The sequence below is a fragment of the Protomyctophum parallelum genome (assembly GCF_964188405.1).
Source record: "Protomyctophum parallelum genome assembly, chromosome: 21".
Lineage (NCBI taxonomy): Eukaryota > Metazoa > Chordata > Actinopteri > Myctophiformes > Myctophidae > Protomyctophum > Protomyctophum parallelum.
Genome location: NC_139713.1, coordinates 6,537,465 through 6,555,418, shown reverse-complemented (window position 1 = coordinate 6,555,418; position 17,954 = coordinate 6,537,465). Strand labels below are relative to the sequence as shown.

Here is a 17,954-nt window from a genome sequence, read left to right as displayed (position 1 = left end):
ACAGGTTTGATCTCTCTCTCTCTGTCTCTCTCTCTCTCAATCCCAAACACTCCCACTCGGGCCTGGAGTGTCAGCAACCCCCCCCCCCCCCCCCCCACACACACACACACACACACACACACGCACACACACACACACGCAGACAGACGTGCGCGTGCATCATCATCATCGACACCTCCGAGCTAAATATACCGGGAGTGACAGGAACAGGTGCCCGGGACCTTTTCACAGACATGCACTCAGCCCCGCAAGCGCGCACAGACTCAGAGGGTCACAGGTTATGAAGTGTGCGTGTGTGTGTGTGCGTGTGCGTGTGTGTGTGTGTGCGCGTGTGCGTGTGTGTATCTGTGTGTGTGCGTGTGTGTGAGAGAGAGAGACGCACAACACACTCACCAGCAATGTATACAGAGTTTAATTGGTTAAATCTAAACTCAAATTTCCCTGAGAAACATTGCAATGTGTCTTTGAGCAACTGTGTGCGTGTGTGTGTGTCTGTGTATGTGTGTGTCTGTGTATGTGTGTGACTGTGTGTGTGCGTGAGTGCGATGCGTGCAATGCGTGCCTGTGGTGGGTCGAGGGGGTGGGGTGGGGTGGGGTGGGGTGGGGTGGGGAGGGGAGGGGTGGGGGTCTGGGGTCTGTGAGGACTGAGTGAATCCCACCAGCCCTCAGTGTAGCCACAGACCCCAGTGTCAAACACAACCCAGTCTCTGGGTTCTCCCCTCCTTTAAGCCAGCTGGTCTGGCTTTATTATTATTACCTCCTTCTTTTCTTTTGTTTGAAACAAAAAAAAAAGGATTTGAACTTCTTTTTAAAGACGAACCCACAGCTGGAGCTGCCTGGGGGAAACCGAAGCCAAGCCTTCCAGGTGAAGAACAACACATGACAAAGCACTGGTGAGTGGATTCTATACATTCTGACCTGAGATCAGATTCATACGAGGTTTTCCACTGGACAACACACTGGTCTGATTAACCCATTCTGACCTGAGATCAGATTCTAAAAAATGTCAGTCGTTCTTCGATTTTTCAAAAAATAGCAGACCTACAAGCTCGTATTGCGGCACTCGGGATATGAGCTTGTAGATCTGCTATTTTTTCAATAGCTAAAGCATAACATGATGCCGACACCAAAATGGGTGCCCGGTCAGAATGGGTTAAAGCATTATGTTATGGTTTAGCTTTTGAAAAAATAGCAGATCTACAAGCTCGTATAGCTTGTAGGTCTGCTATTTTTGAGTGAGTGGATGTTGATGGTGAGTGGATTCTCTCCTATAGGGTCGATCACGTGATCGGACATCGAGGGGGCCCCGATCAGGTCATTTTCAAACGATCGGAAATCGGATTAAAAAAAAACCCTGATCACGACTTATATCCATATCATGATATTAGACTGGATGTTGTCTGTGATTTTTGGATACTGTATATACTATTGTGATAGGTATGGCATAATGTGTTCTATATAAAAATATAAATATTGGATCGGGGCAGTGGCGTGCACAGACATTTAGAGGGGCAGGTGCTCAAGTGAAAAAAAGGGGCACCTTGTGCAGCGCATTTTGGTGCTTATAAGCTATTGAAAAATAGCAGATCTACAAGCTCATAGCGCGCCACCGAATGGCGCGCTACGAGCTTGTAGGTCTGCTATTGTATTTATTTATCGAAGAACCAGTGCACTGACATAGAAACATATATCTTTAGATTGTAGTGGGGGCCTAAATAATATAGTAGAAGCGTTTTTTTATCAAGATTTGATCAATGTCACCGCATGGTCCACACGCTACAAATTAAAAACAACATGATCGGGACATCCCTATTCTATACTGTCTGTGTGTGTGTGTGTGTGTGTGTGTGTGTGTGTGTGTGTGTGTGTGTGTGTGTGTGTGTGTGTGTGTGTGTGTGTGTGTGTTTAACCAGGGCAGGGAGAGAGCTCAAAATGGATGCCACTGTTGCACAAGGGGTGGCACAGAGTGGGCGCCTATAGTGAGAGTGGGCACCTCAATGTTAAATTGGCCTTTTTTCCCTTTTTTTATGTACAAAAATTTAGATTTTTGTTGTTGTTGTTGTCCAAAATGACTGGTTTTGTATAGCAATGTGTAGGCCTATAGCAATTGTGGCAATATTAGGCCTTAATTTGTCAAATGTTCAAGCATGTTAACTTCTAATTACTTGAGAGTATAATTAGAGAGACCATATTGCAAATAATTAACAATAATTTCGACATTTTGGAAATATAATAATAATAATATTCCCACTATACCAATCATACTATATTGGATGAATTATACAACCTTTATGACAGAACAAGGTATGGATTTATAGACAGACAGACAGACAGACAGACAGACAGACAGACAGACAGACACAGATGACCGATTGATTAAATAAACAAATTAATCATATCATGTACACTTTGTACAGTAACTAACCAACTATAACCTAAAGGAAAGTAAATCTATAGAAGACATGCAGCCAGAATACCTTGGTGATTTGGTGGGGAGAACCACTGCTAGAGGGCAGTGTTGTGTCCTTCTCATGCACAAGTCATTAAATTCTGACCTGAGATCAGATTCATACGAGGTTTCCGCCGGACACACACTGGTCTGATGAACCCATTCTGACCTGAGATCAGATTCTAGAAATGTCAGTCGCTCTTCGATTTTTCAAAAATAGCAGACCTACAAGCTCGTATCGCTTGTAGGTCGCGCTCGGTGGCGCGATATGAGCTTGTAGATCTGCTATTTTTAAATAGCTAAAGCACAACATGATGCTGACACCAAAATGGGTGCCCGGTCAGAATGGGTTAATATGTTCTTTCTTATCTCCTCTTCATACATTCAAATTGTCACATTGACGTTGGTTACACATTAAAATCTAGTGTCGATGAAAGTCAGAGTGTACAAATGGAAACTAAATAGGATGGACCTGTTCTGTATACGAGTCCCTTTGGTTTCCATTTGTCATTTTGGAGGCTATGCTTTCTTCAGAGTTAGGCCTACACATCATGAATACAGTGATAAGCTACAGCTGTAAGAGTCAATCAGTGCACATTAACCCATTCTGACCTGAGATCAGATTCATACGAGGTTTCCGCCGGACACACACTGGTCTGATGAACCCATTCTGACCTGAGATCAGATTCTAAAAATGTCAGTCGTTCTTCGATTTTTCAAAAAATAGCAGACCTACAAGCTCGTATCGCGCCACTCGGTGGCGCGATATGAGCTTGTAGATCTGCTATTTTTAAATAGCTAAAGCATAACATGATGCTAACACCAAAATGGGTGCCCGGTCAGAATGGGTTAAAGGGACACTTCACCCTTTTTGCTAAAAAATATATGTTAATGACATTTAGGAGCTTTAGAACACTTTCCTGGGGGTCTTTATGTGTGTAATATGTGGTTTTAGATATTTTAGATTGTAGCAGTGAGCTCAGTGTCTCTGATGTCATGGACACTGGGATCACTTACTTCCTGGACTACATGTTGTCTCAGTAAGACAGACCTCCCCCTATCCACAAGGAGGAGCAGTGCACCAGTAGTATTATGGGAATTGTAGTCCAGGAAGGAAGTGAGCCCATTGTCCATGACATCGGAGACACTGGGCTCACTGCTACAATCTAAAATATCTAAAACCACATATTACACACATAAAGACCCCCAGGAAAGTGTTCTAAACCTTCTAAATGTCATTAACATATATTTGTTTGCAAAAAGGGTGAAGTGTCCCTTTAAGTGAATTCTACTCAGCACGGTCAGCTCGACATGAAGGTTAAAAAAACACGAAACAATTCAGAAAACGCATGGCGGTTCCGTCTGTATGCTCAATTAAATGCTCAATTAAAACGTGAAGATAAAAATAAAAGATAAATAAAAGTGAGGGGGCGCTCTTATCATCATATACATCACCTCATTCTGGCCAATCACAATTTGCCTGCTCACCTTTCGTCATCAATGTTTGTGTTACGGCAATGTTTGTGTTTACATGACGTAAAATGTGACGTAATTTGACTACGGCGTGAAATTTACACTATATATGGCGTAAAATTGTCCATTCATTGTCATGAATGTAATGTTTGTGTAGGACAAAGTTTGTGCACACACACTAAAAGCTGCACATAGGAAGGGGCTAGCGCCCCTCAAATAAAGGTTACTTCCCTGCCCTATACTGGAAACGTGCTGATTGGTCCAGCAGTGTGTGACATCATCCCTGGACAAACACACAGAGCCTCTACTAGACCACTGTCTAGACCACTGACCCCCGGGGGGGGGGGTCCCCCACCACTGCTCTAGCACGCTGACCATGTGACCATGTGAACAGACAGACTACTGGCCATTCTGGAGGAGCCATGCACAACACCATATTTGGGCATGTGGAGCTGATTTGGGGGGACATGTCATATTGATGGTGTCATATTGATGTCAGTCAGAAACTCCATATTTGGACAGAAACACTCCCACACTCACCAGACTCACCTGTAGAATGTATAGATACCATGATTAATAGGTTAATGGTCATCGGCTTCCCTGATTGGCCAAGCCAACCCATCGGCCACACTGATTGGCCTATAGCTTCTCTTGTCATTTGTGCCACGAATATAAGTTATTCACACTTTTCCTAGGCTGTGTGTGCTCCACTTCCCGTCGATTTTATCCAATGAAATCCAATGAAACTGGTCAGATGACCAATGATATCCAATGAAATCGACAGGAAGTGGAGCACACACAGCCTAGGAAGAGTGTGAATAGTAGAGTATATATATGTAGAGAGGGCAATAATACTCACTCGCGTACTAATACACAGTTTAATTACAGAGTGAAGATATCTTGTTGCTGTATAAAATGTACCGATGGACAGTGCATTTCAAAAGAGCCCCCATAGAAAGCCCATTTGGTGATGAAGTGGCAGTTGGACAAGAAGTGTACTACTGCCCAGGCCGTGGCGTAACGGTCTGGGCACCGGACTGGTAATCCAGTCGCAGTGTGCCGCGGGTTCGACTCCCGAGCCCGACACGGCCTTTACTGCATGTCATCCCCCCATCTCTCTCCCGTTTCCTGTCAGCCTACTGTCTGTCCCTTCAAAAATCAATAAAAAGGCGTAAGCCGCAAAAAGAAATCTTAAAAAAAAAAAGAAAAGAAGTGTACTACATTGAAGGGACCTGCAATAATATGAATGTGCATGTGTTCAACACAGTGTCTTTGTGCTGGAGGAAGTTTCACACAGGGACAACTGAAAGAGACGGTGCAGCCCTCGATTTCCCCCCCAGGCTCGTCGGCCACACAGCTGTGCTGATAGAAGGTGTGATCTACCTCTGGGGCGGGCATTGTGAAAAGCACCAGAAAGTTCTTTATGCGTTTGACGTTGACGCCCACAGATGGTTCAGGCCCCGAGATTTCTGGCACTGTTCCAGATCCGAGGAAGCACAGCTTAGCCTGTGTCTTGGGGAAGGTGATGTTTATCTATGGAGGGGTCAGCCAGTATGAATACACTCATTCCACTGTACAAGACCTGTACAAGTTGGACACCACCACGATGGTCTGGACTTTGATTAACACCAGAGCCACTCCATATGTTTCATCTTCCTCTGCCACTATGATCGGGACAAAGATGTTTGTATTTATGGGCCCGGACGACCTGAGCGTGTTTGACACAGAGACCAACCTCTGGCTGAGCTCTCCTTCTGGACAGCTGCCTCCAGAAGACCGCATAAGGAGTCGTTCAGCCTCTGTCCACAATGGAGAGCTGTTTGGTGGTGGTGAAAACTATAACTTCAATTATTATCATTATTATAATAATTGTGGTCTGTGGAAAATCAATCCAGAGACCTTCTCCTGGAAGAAGGTTGAGCCCATTAAGGGGTAAGGTCCGCCTCGGGTGTATTACCGCGGTGGTTTCTGTGCAGGTGGGAGATCGTATCGTTGTCTTTGGAGGATACGACGGATCCTTGACGAGATGCGCTGATGGCCTGCATATCTTAGACCTAAATCCTAGTCTCAAGACGTTATGCAAGCTGGCGGTTATTAAGCACCGTCTGGAGCAGTCGGAACTCCCACACAACATCAGGTGGGAACTGGCAGCCATGACTAGTGACTATACCAACGAACTGGCAGCCATGACTAGTGACTATACCAACGAACTGGCAGCCATGACTAGTGACTATACCAACGAACTGGCAGCCATGACTAGTGACTATACCAACGAACTGGCAGCCATGACTAGTGACTATACCAACGAACTGGCAGCCATGACTAGTGACTATACCAACGAACTGGCAGCCATGACTAGTGACTATACCAACGAACTGGCAGCCATGACTAGTGACTATACCAACGAACTGGCAGCCATGACTAGTGACTATACCAACGAACTGGCAGAAATGACTAGTGACTATACCAACGAACTGGCAGCCATGACTAGTGACTATACCAACGAACTGGCAGCCATGACTAGTGACTATACCAACGAACTGGCAGAAATGACTAGTGACTATACCAACGAACTGGCAGAAATGACTAGTGACTATACCAACGAACTGGCAGAAATGACTAGTGACTATACCAACGAACTGGCAGCCATGACTAGTGACTATACCAACGAACTGGCAGCCATGACTAGTGACTATACCAACGAACTGGCAGCCATGCCTAGTGACTATACCAACGAACTGGCAGCCATGACTAGTGACTATACCAACGAACTGGCAGAAATGACTAGTGACTATACCAACGAACTGGCAGAAATGACTAGTGACTATACCAACGAACTGGCAGAAATGACTAGTGACTATACCAACGAACTGGCAGCCATGACTAGTGACTATACCAACGAACTGGCAGAAATGACTAGTGACTATACCAACGAACTGGCAGCCATGACTAGTGACTATACCAACGAACTGGCAGCCATGACTAGTGACTATACCAACGAACTGGCAGCCATGACTAGTGACTATACCAACGAACTGGCAGCCATGACTAGTGACTATACCAACGAACTGGCAGAAATGACTAGTGACTATACCAACGAACTGGCAGAAATGACTAGTGACTATACCAACGAACTGGCAGCCATGACTAGTGACTATACCAACGAACTGGCAGCCATGACTAGTGACTATACCAACGAACTGGCAGAAATGACTAGTGACTATACCAACGAACTGGCAGCCATGACTAGTGACTATACCAACGAACTGGCAGCCATGACTAGTGACTATACCAACGAACTGGCAGCCATGACTAGTGACTATACCAACGAACTGGCAGCCATGACTAGTGACACGGGGTCACGGTGGCACAGTTGGACGTAGCGGGGGTGCCAGTCTGTGAACTCAGTCCTCTATGACGTATAGGACTCCTTATTTGGAGTGTAGGTTTCAGCCTGGCTCCACCCCCATGGTAGCCTGGCTCCACTCCTTGGCTCCACCTTAGAGTATATATATGAATAGAGAAGGCACCCAGAGGAAATCTTGAGGCGAAATGGACATAGTGGCCGGATTTGGTAGTGCAGCTGGAGCCAGCGCTGCTCCGTTGACTATCATTGTGCACGTTCATGTGATTGGGGCCATGACACGTGAACGAATGTTTCATACGTGAACGCGCACAAACGGCACAATGATAGTCAACGGCAGCGCGTTCATGTGTTTGTAACCAATCAATCCCAGAATGCACTCTGTTCCTACCAGGAAGGAGGAGTGAATCCGCCTCATGCGCTTTTGAGCAACTCAATGCAAGTGGATGGGAGGAGAACTCGGGTGTCTTCTCTATAGATATATAACTCTATGGGCTCCACCCCCATTGTAGCCTGGCTCCTCCCCCATGGTAGCCTGGCTCCACCCCCATTGTAGCATGGCTCCTCCCCCATTGTAGCCTGGCTCCTCCCTCATTGTAGCCTGGCTCCACCCCCATTGTAGCCTGGCTCCACCCCCATTGTAGCCTGGCTCCTCCCTCATTGTAGCCTGGCTCCACTCCTTGGCTCCTCCCCCATGGTAGCCTGGCTCCTCCCCCATGGTAGCCTGCATGTCTCCACTACTTGGCTCCTCCCCCATGGTAGCCTGGCTCCTCCCCCATGGTAGCCTGCATGGCTCCACTCCTCGGCTCCTCCTCCTTTGTGTAATAGGACAAAATAGCCGATTTGCTCGTCCACATATGACGTAGATTCTCCATTCATTGTCAACGGCATTTAATGTTTCATGTGTTAGGACAATAATCTACACTATATATGGGAGGGGCTAGCTAGCGGCTATGGGAGGGGCTAGCGGCCCTCAAAAAGTGAGGATGTGGCCAAAGGTGATTGGCTGGAATGTGATGATGTATGATGATAAGAGCAGCACTCACTTCACACAAGTGTGATTTCTTTCTTCTGAAAGACAGACGTTAGCGCCCCTCAGCCCCTGAAGGGTCTACGGCCCTTCTGGGCTTGACCCCTGAGAATAAAAATCACACCTGTGTGAAGTGAGGGGCGCTCTTATCATCGTCCAATCACACTTTTGTGTTTGTTTTTCCACAAACACTCAAAACTGGCCATATTGGCATTTAATGTGTTAATGTGTTAGGGCAACGTTTGTGTTTACAAACACACAAGCCCATGGACATATGAATGAATGAATAGTTTATTTTGATATTTTTTTCCTTTTTCAGAGCTAAATTACAAATTAAACAGTTATTTTAAGGTGATCGAAAAGGCATAGGCGGAAGCTTAAATAGCTTATTAGTGCCTATATCCTTATCACAATATATTCCAAAATACTAATATATTATACTAATATACAAGACATAGCTTGGCATGGCTTATCATCCCTCAAAAACAATAAGGGGTCTTCTATGCCCTTTGCGGGCATTGACCCCTAAACAATAAGGGTCGTCTACATGTATGTCACACAGTATAATTTGCAGATGGGATGGGATTTGCGGGTTTTCATTCAGGATTGTTGATGGTTCAACCTGTCAGTCAGTCAGTCTGTCTGTCTGTCTGTCTGTCTGTCTGTCTGTCTGTCTGTCTGTCTGTCTGTCTGTCTGTCTGTCTGTCTGTCTGTCTGTCTGTCTGTCTGTCTGTCAGTCAGTCAGTCATACTAATGAGTCCCCTTTTCCCCTCACTGTATAAGTTTCTTTTCCCTTTTTACCTCCTTTATGATGAAATCCTGTTCTGTTCTTTGACTATATAGAAGTGTCTATTTGTACGTCTCTAAATGTTTTGATGAATTGAACAGGGTGGACCCTCTTGTAAACAAGTGTAATAATGCTTAATTGGGTCGTCCACTCACAGTTAACAGTCTTCTTTGTATTGAGTTTGTGCTTGAAATGTACACTGTAATTCTGCTGTTAATAAATATTTCAATCAATCAATCAATCCATATCTCCTCCAGGTGCTTCATAAAGTGACAGCTATAATCCGACAGCCTGCAGTCGGGAACTGAACCGCTGGACGGAGCTAGAAGACATCATTACACGGATTACATGTGCAAGAAGTATATCTGACTGAGAGGTGAGTTTATGTTGTAACACACGTAGGCTGTACTGGTCACAATACATGTGTTTTAATCTTTTATTTCATGGACCCCCGCCCTTACTCTGCACAAGTTACAACCATGATGACCATGACCATATTATATAGGGAATGTATAGGGTCCATTTGGTTCCATTTTGTACCCTGTTTCAGAGTTACAGACCCAAATAATTGGTCCATTTAATATGGAGATAATAGGCTATATAAGTCTAGGCTATAGCTTTCCATATTTCATCTTTACTCGTCTCATTATCATTGTCGCTGTCGTACAAAAGTATAGTGAGAATAGCTCCGTGGTACGAGTCGTACGACGCATATTATTTAGAGCTATAACTAACTGTAGCCAAATATAACTGTAGAACAGTTTTCCCCTTTTCAATAATAAAGTAACGGTTTTTACGCACATGCAGCGCCTGTTTCCACCCGCCCTACCGTCGGCGATATAGACTGCCTATACCGCATTGTTTTAAAACCAACGCATGCATGAAAGTTGTCTCTCCGTGTGTGTGTGTGTGTGTGTGTGTGTGTGTGTGTGTGTGTGTGTCTGTGCGCGACGTATACTTGACCAAGACAAGTTAAGAAGAGTCGGGAGGGAAAAAGGAGGTGTGTTCTTGTGGGTGTTATACGCGCACCATTCTCAGACAGTGGTGAATCGATTATAGTTGATTTTAGCCCCCCTCATGCCTGCCCTGGGAAAGGGAGATCCACCGAACTCGTGAGTCACTCAGAAATCAATTCGGATTCTTCTATATCGTCCATCCATTCCTATTCTCTCTATACGATCTGTGTCGAGTTATAGTTTTAGTTAAAGCGGAACTCTCCAGTGTTTCTTTCGGGGGCTGTGGTGTGGGCGATGGACCTGCAGACATGTGAGTGTGAACGGGCTCGCTGCGCTGCACAGGCTGCTCGTGTGGATCATTCATGTGGTGGACTCGTGCCGTGGAAACGCGTTTATTTATGATTGATTATTGATTGATCGTCATCACAGACAGCCGGTCCGTCTTTAATAAGAGCCACATGTTGGAGTAAACGCAGGTGCCCGCTATAGCTACTTCTTCTTCTGAACAAGCTGGTAAGTTTAAACTATAAGAACAGTCTAACTCTAATAGACACAGGCGTCAATGCATGGATTCGTTTATTAAACTTTGTTTTAGGGGGGGCTATTCATGGTTGTGTTGGCATTGTTTGGTCAGTTGGTCGACTTATGTTTATATCTTTGAGTGATGATATGCCATATCGCTGATCTTGTGGTGTGTGTGTGTGTGTGTGTGTGTGTGTGTGTGTGTGTGTGTGCGTGTGCGTGCGTGCGTGTGTGTGCGCGTCCTATACTGTTAAAAAGTTGGAACTGATTTTCTTCAACTATTCAATCAAAATTGCACCCAGCATTGCCAGCCATGCAGTGTTTTCTTTTATTTTCTTTTAAATATATTTTTAACAGACAATAATGGGTACAATATGGCTATATACAATATAATATAGCTATTGCACTCTTATAGTTCATATATAGACCTATTTAATTTAACATTAAGGGCCTTTAACAAATAGGACTAAAACATAATTGAGGTCAAGTGTATGGTCTTTAGACTCTTTACAGTCAGCATCTGTTACACTGATACATGATATATGATATGATATGATATGATATGATTTAGTACTTTACTGTCAGTTTGCACTGAAATTTGTTTCTGCGATCACCCAGCGGCCTTGTATGCAACACATTTACACATTTGACATAACACAGGACAAAAAAGTGAAATAAAATACAGTTTTTGATTGATTGAAATTGAAATATTTATTAACAGTTTGCAAGAATCACAGTACATTTCAAGCACAAACTCAATACAAATACTGTTTTAACTGTGAGTGGACCTACCCAATTAAGCATTGCACTTGTTTACAAGAGGGTCCACCATGTTCAATTCATCAAAACATTTAGAGACGTACAAAAAAAGTACAAAGTTACATACATATAAACATAAGGGCAGAGAGCAACAATGTCCACATAGCTCTGTTTATAGTCCTGCACGCCAAAATCCTGATTAAGCCTCAGAGTCGACTGATGGACAAAAGACCTCTTCAGTCTTTTTTTTTTTTTTTAAGATATTTTTTTTGCGGCTTACGCCTTTTATTGATTTTTTAAGGGACAGATAGTAGGCTGACAGGAAACGGGAGAGAGATGGGGGGATGACATGCGGTAAAGGCCGTGTCGGGTTCGGGAGTCGAACCCGCGGCACACTGCGACTGGATCACCAGTCCGGTGCCCAGACCGTTACGCTACGGCCTGGGCCGACCTCTTCAGTCTGACCATATTGTATGCTGGAACAACACCATATCTCCTTCCTGAAGGCAGATACATATATTCTCCATACAAGACATGGCTACAGTATTAGAGGTGATATTGCTTGCTATTATACCGTAGGATGCTGTTATCATGGCCTTAGCTCTGCAGGTCTGGTTCATATATAGCGTTTAGAGAGCCTGTCATTAATGGTTCATGTGCCTAAATTGATTGTGATGCTATATTAATTAAACCTTTTTTGGGCGGGAACCCGTTTTGGTGTTAGCATCATGTCGTGCTTTAGCTATTGAAAAATAGCAGACCTACAAGCTCATAGCGCGCCACCGAGTGGCGCGCTACGAGCTTGTAGGTCTGCTATTTTTTGAAAAACCGAAGAACGACTGACACAGAAACATAGCTTTTTTAAACAGACATTTTTCAGAATCTGATCTCAGGTCAGAATGAAAACTGTCAGGATGACGTAGAAGACATTTTTAGAATCTGATCTCAGGTCAGAATGGGCATTTTGCTGCTGACCACCCACCCAGAGGTCCTCTGCAGTCCCCAGACTCCACTTTTGAGAACCACTGGTGTTTGTGTCTGTATGAGTCTGACGTATATAAATAGGGCATATAGTATCTCTATATAGGATAGTGCAGTGCATGGTTCCTGAACCTTTTCATGTCAAGGACCCCCGACCCAAATTGACACTAATTAGCCCGCGGACCCCCCCCCCCCCCCCATTTGAAGAGATATGCCAGGAAAGAGAAGAGATCTTTACTGCTCTATAGCAGTGATTCTCAACCTGTTTCATTTCAAGGACCCCCCAGTTTGACACCCATTTAATGGCATTTCTATCTCTGAGACCCCAATTTATGTTGTAAAATCAATGATAATTTAAAGGGACACTTCACCCTTTTTGCAAAATAATATATGTTAATGACGTTTAGAAGCTTTAGATCACTTTCCTGGGGGTATTTATGTGTGTAATATGTGGTTTTAGATATTTTAGATTGTAGCAGTGAGCCTGTTGTCTCTGATGTCATGGACACTGGTCTCACTACCTTCCTGGACTACAATTCCCATAATACTTTGGTGCACTGCTCCTCCTTGTGGATAGGGGGAGAGCTGTCTTACTGAGACAACATGTAGTCCAGGAAGGAAGTGAGCCCAGTGTCCATGACATCAGAGACAACAGGCTCACTGCTACAATCTAAAATATCTAAAACCACATATTACACACATAAAGATCTCCAGGAAAGTGTTCTAAAGCTTCTAAACGTCATTAACATATATTTTTTTGCAAAAAGGGTGAAGTGTCCCTTTAACATTTTACAAATTTCTACGTGCATTTTCAACCCTTTTCATATCAAGGCCCATTATTTATTATTATGCATTTGAGCCACGGGCCTGCAGTCTGCAGCCATCTGATGACATTTAGCCTCTCAGACCAAAAAACGTTTCATATTTTCTTGTTGTTGGATTAAGATCTTGTCCACAATTCCATGCTGTATTAATGCTGGTACCACTAGGAGAGATTAAGTATAGGCCTAATGCAGATGTTTGTTTAACAATTATGTAACTCTTGAGAGCGTAAAATGAAACCAAATGGACCCGTACGGGTCAATTTGGTTTCATTTTGTACGCTCTCTAAGAGTTAAAGATCTAATAATAAGAGTCCATTTTGTTACCAAACTCTCCATCATTATGGGGACCTCCTGGAAACCTCTCAAGGACCACTGGTGGTCCCCGGACCACTGGTTGAAAACCCACTGTATTATCATATTAGTCTTAACCCATTCTGACCGGGCACCCATGTTATGCTTTAGCTATTGAAAAATAGCAGATCTACGAGCTTGTAGGTCTGCTATTTTTGAAAAATCGAAGAGCGACTGACATTTTTAGAATCTGATCTCAGGTCAGAAGGGGTTCATCAGACCAGTGTGTGTCCGGCGGAAACCTCGTATGAATCTGATCTCAGGTCAGAATGGGTTAACTGTCCTCACACCCATGGCTGTCCAGTCACACCAGTGTGATTTTGAGCACTTTGAGAAGACCTGCAAAGTCAAAGTCAAAGTGGTACGATTAGTCACACACGGTAACGGCAGTGACATTTGTTTTCTGCATTTGCCCATCTCTTGGAGCGCTGAGCCGCAGCGCTCGGGAATAATTAGGGATTTGACCCCCCCCCCCCTAATCCAACCCATTGATGCTGAGTGTCAAGCAGGAGGCATTGGGTCCCATCTTTACAGTCTTTGGTATGACCCGGCCGGGGATCGAACCCCCGACCTCCAGTTTCAGGGCAGACACTCTAACCACAAGGCCACTGTCTGGTGTTCTTATATAACAAGACCCCCAGTGTGTAGACCTGCACAATCTATCTATAATGCAACTCTCTGTCTGTCTGTCCGTCCGTCTGTCTGTCTGTGTAATACACGTAACTCGAGAACCGTTCGCCCCACCGACTTCAAATTCCACACGCGTGTTCCACACGCCGTTGGCCTGTTCTGACATCATTCTGACGTCTGCATAGACTCCATATTTGGGCATGCCTGACAAAGAACTCCACGGGGCACCGCTCTAGTTATTACAATTATTAATAATGACTAGATCAGTGTCCGGCCGTAGAGCACAGAGTCGGTAACGATGGAAGTTGGAGACCCAAGCCCAGCAGCCCCACCCAGGCTATGCAATACCCGTTGTACCCGTGTCAGAATACCCGTTCCACCACATCTGTCTGTGTCCCTTTTATGCCCATATATGGAGGTTTCTGTAGCCTATGTGTCCTCTCTGTGTGTACGTACATACGTATGTATGTATGTATGTATGTACGTACGTACGTACGTACGTACGTACGTACATACAGAGACTTGGTGCATTTATTGCGAACGCACTGAGCACTAACTATGAGACCCTGCAGATCATTGCGAACGCAGTGAGCCACTTACTATGAGACCCTGCTGCTCATGTCTGTGTGTCTGTCCCGCTGTGACACCACCCACCCGCCACCAGAGGGCGCAGCTGTAGCACACACACACGCAGCCTTAGCACACACACACACACACACACACACACACACACACACACAGGGCACAGCTGTAGCACACACACACACACACACACACACACACACACAACCACACACACACGAGCTGCGTTCGCTTCCCGCGTTTGCGCGTCTTACTTGTGTCTGTCTGTGTGTGTGTGTGTGTGTCTGTCCCGCTGTGACACCACCCCGCCCGCCACCAGAGGGCGCAGCTGAAGCGCACACACACACAGGGCGCAGCTGTAGCACACACACACACACACACACACAACCACACACACACACACAGGGCGCAGCTGTAGCACACACACACACACACACACACACACACACACACACACACACACACACACACACACAACCACACGAGCTGCGTTCGCTTCCCGCGTTTGCACGTCTACTTGTAGATAGATTAATTATTTCATTTTTATTCATGCATGTTCCAATGTTCAACATCAACCACAATTAAATCATTAATTGACACGATCTGTGTGACAAATTATACATTTTTTTTAATCGTGACAACCACCAAGGTGTTATCCCACTCTCAACCACCAGGTGTTATCCCACTCTCACCACCAGGTGTTATCCCACTCTCAACCACCAGGTGTTATCCCACTCTCAACCACCAGGTGTTATACCACTCTCAACCACCAGGTGTTATCCCACTCTCAATGTAGTAAACGCACGCACAGTATATACGTACACACGCATGCTGCACAAGTTTATCTTGTGCTACAACAACAAAGCACCTTTTTTAGTTCAAAACAGAAGTTTTGTGTGTGACTTTTAAACCCTAAACTTAGCCCTATAACCCCATAACCCCCCGAAGACCACTTACACCCATAATGGCTGCTCCATGATATCCCTGAAACCTTCAGCCATGATAATGAGCCTTAATAGCATGGGGACCAACCACCATGCTGGGGGATGTCCGCAGAAGGTCACATTTATCTGCTTTTACTGTGGGGATTTTTGGTTCCCTTGAGGATAGTAGGCTACACACGCACGCACGCACGCACGCACGCACGCACACATTCCTTCAGGGAAATTTGCTTTTAGATTTAACCAATTAAACTCTGTATATTCAAAAACTTTTTTGAATAGTTCAACTAGCCAAACTATACATTGACACTTTGTGAGCTTGTCGACTGGTCATTTTCTATCTATAAAAAATGTTTGCAAAATAGTAAAAAAAAAAAAAGAAAAGAAGTTTAGGGATAATAAAGGGGTTTAAAAGCGGTGACTAAAATGGAGGCCCTAATAGTCGTATTATAATCGGGGGACTATAGACTATTAGACTAGATGTTATTTTCCCCGCAAATAAGTCTTATAATCAGATTCGTGTTATATTTGGCACAATACGGTAATTACCCGCGACCCATAAACGTGGTCTGCGTGACCCCCCCCCCCCAAAAAAAAACACCCGGACTCCTGAGACCCAGAGTGACCCATTCATTACGGGCCGGGCCAGGGGGGGGGGGGGGGGCCGGGGGGGGGACGACCAGCACCACCTCCATGCAGAGACCCAGAGTGACCCATTTCATTACGGGCCGGGCCAGGGGGGGGGACGACCAGCACCACCTCCATGCAGAGACCCAGAGTGACCCATTCATTATTGGTTCCGGGCCGGGGGGGGGGACCAGCACCACCTCCATGCATAGACCCAGAGTGACCCATTCATTATGGTGCCGGGCCGGGGGGGGGGGACCAGCACACCTCCATGCAGAGACCCAGAGTGACCCATTCATTATGGGCCGGGCCGGGGGAACCACCACAGCACCACTAAATGCTGTCATCTTTGTCAGCGGGGTGATAAACTGGGCTGACAGGATGCCGTTGTTGTCGTATCCTGCAGGCTCTAGATGGAGAGGAACTCTCACACAGAGAGGCTCTTTGTGCGCGGGTGGTCCGTGTGGTGTGCGCGCCGCGCGGCCTAGGCTACACTGCATGGAGCCGCTAATCAACAGAATGCCCCCATGCACAGTCCTGTATGTTAACCCCCTCTGACCTGAGATCAGATTCATACGAGGTTTCCACTGGACACACACTGGTCTGATTAACCCATTCTGACCGAGATCAGATTCTAAAAAAATGTCAGTCGTTCTTCGATTTTTTCAAAAATAGCAGACCTACAAGCTCGTAGTGCGCCACTCGTGGCGCGCTATGAGCTTTAGATCTGCTATTTTTTCAATAGCTAAAGCATAACATGACGCGACACCGAAATGGGTTCCCGTTGAGAATGGGTTAACCCCGGCTATTTTTAGAGCGTCATGTGCACGCATATATACACGCCACGCAGGGCCAGGCCCAACAGGGACTGTCCCGACTGGGGCAGGGAGGGACGTCGAGGAGGGTGACCAGACCAGATCCAAACTGATCATTTGAGGGACAGAAGTGTCTCTTGTGTGTGAGACAAGTGGGGACAGGTTGGGACGAGGGGGGGGGGGGGGGGACGAGGATGAGACAGGGTTATCAACTTATTACTTAACCCATTCTAGGGCGGGAACCCATTTTTGGTGTTTTAAGCATTGTGTTAGACTTTAGATATTGAAAAATAGCAGATCTACAAGCTCATAGCGCGGCACCGAGGCCGCACTACGAGCTTGTAGACTGCTATTTTTGAAAAATCGTGAAATGTGCCTCAGATCTTTGAATATATATATTCTTCCAGAGGCGAACGTTTTTAACTCAAAACCTTGCTTCTGGGGGGGGGGGGGGGGGTCCCTGGAACAACATATTTTCACATGGGGATCGCAGCCAGTTACATATAATCTTGGGGGTCCTTGACATGAAATAATTTGAGAACCACTAAACAGAATAGAAACATGGGGTTCTTCAGACAAACTGTCATGGTTTACATTAGAAGACATTTTGTAGAATCGTCCTCAGGTCCAAATGGGTTAAGTTGCTAATTAATGCGTTGATCATATTTGACCATAGGCCTATAATATTGCCTATAATTTTTGTTATTAAAGCACTCTTCTCAACATTTTGATTTAAAATGCAAATTTTGCTCATAGGGTGTTATGGCTGACTTGGTTCTGTATAAGCCTATAAGGGACATTTTATCATGTCATTTTAACAGGCTTAAAAAACACACAGATAAAAATGAGAGGACTTTATAACA

At 45.2% G+C, this 17,954-nt stretch overlaps 1 protein-coding gene across 4 annotated transcripts in view; it reads left to right on the top strand.

The window, feature by feature from the left end:
• The first annotated feature begins 683 nt into the window (after nucleotides 1-683).
• Nucleotides 684-17,954, top strand: part of LOC310879482 (myocyte-specific enhancer factor 2C-like) — a 53,591-nt gene continuing 36,320 nt past the window's right edge. For all 4 annotated transcript variants that reach the window (XR_014571019.1, XR_014571020.1, XM_083794208.1 and 1 more), the window contains exons 1-2: nucleotides 684-893; nucleotides 9,361-9,479. The gene's annotated coding sequence lies outside the window, so the exon portion shown is untranslated. The remainder of the gene's footprint in view (nucleotides 894-9,360; nucleotides 9,480-17,954) is intronic.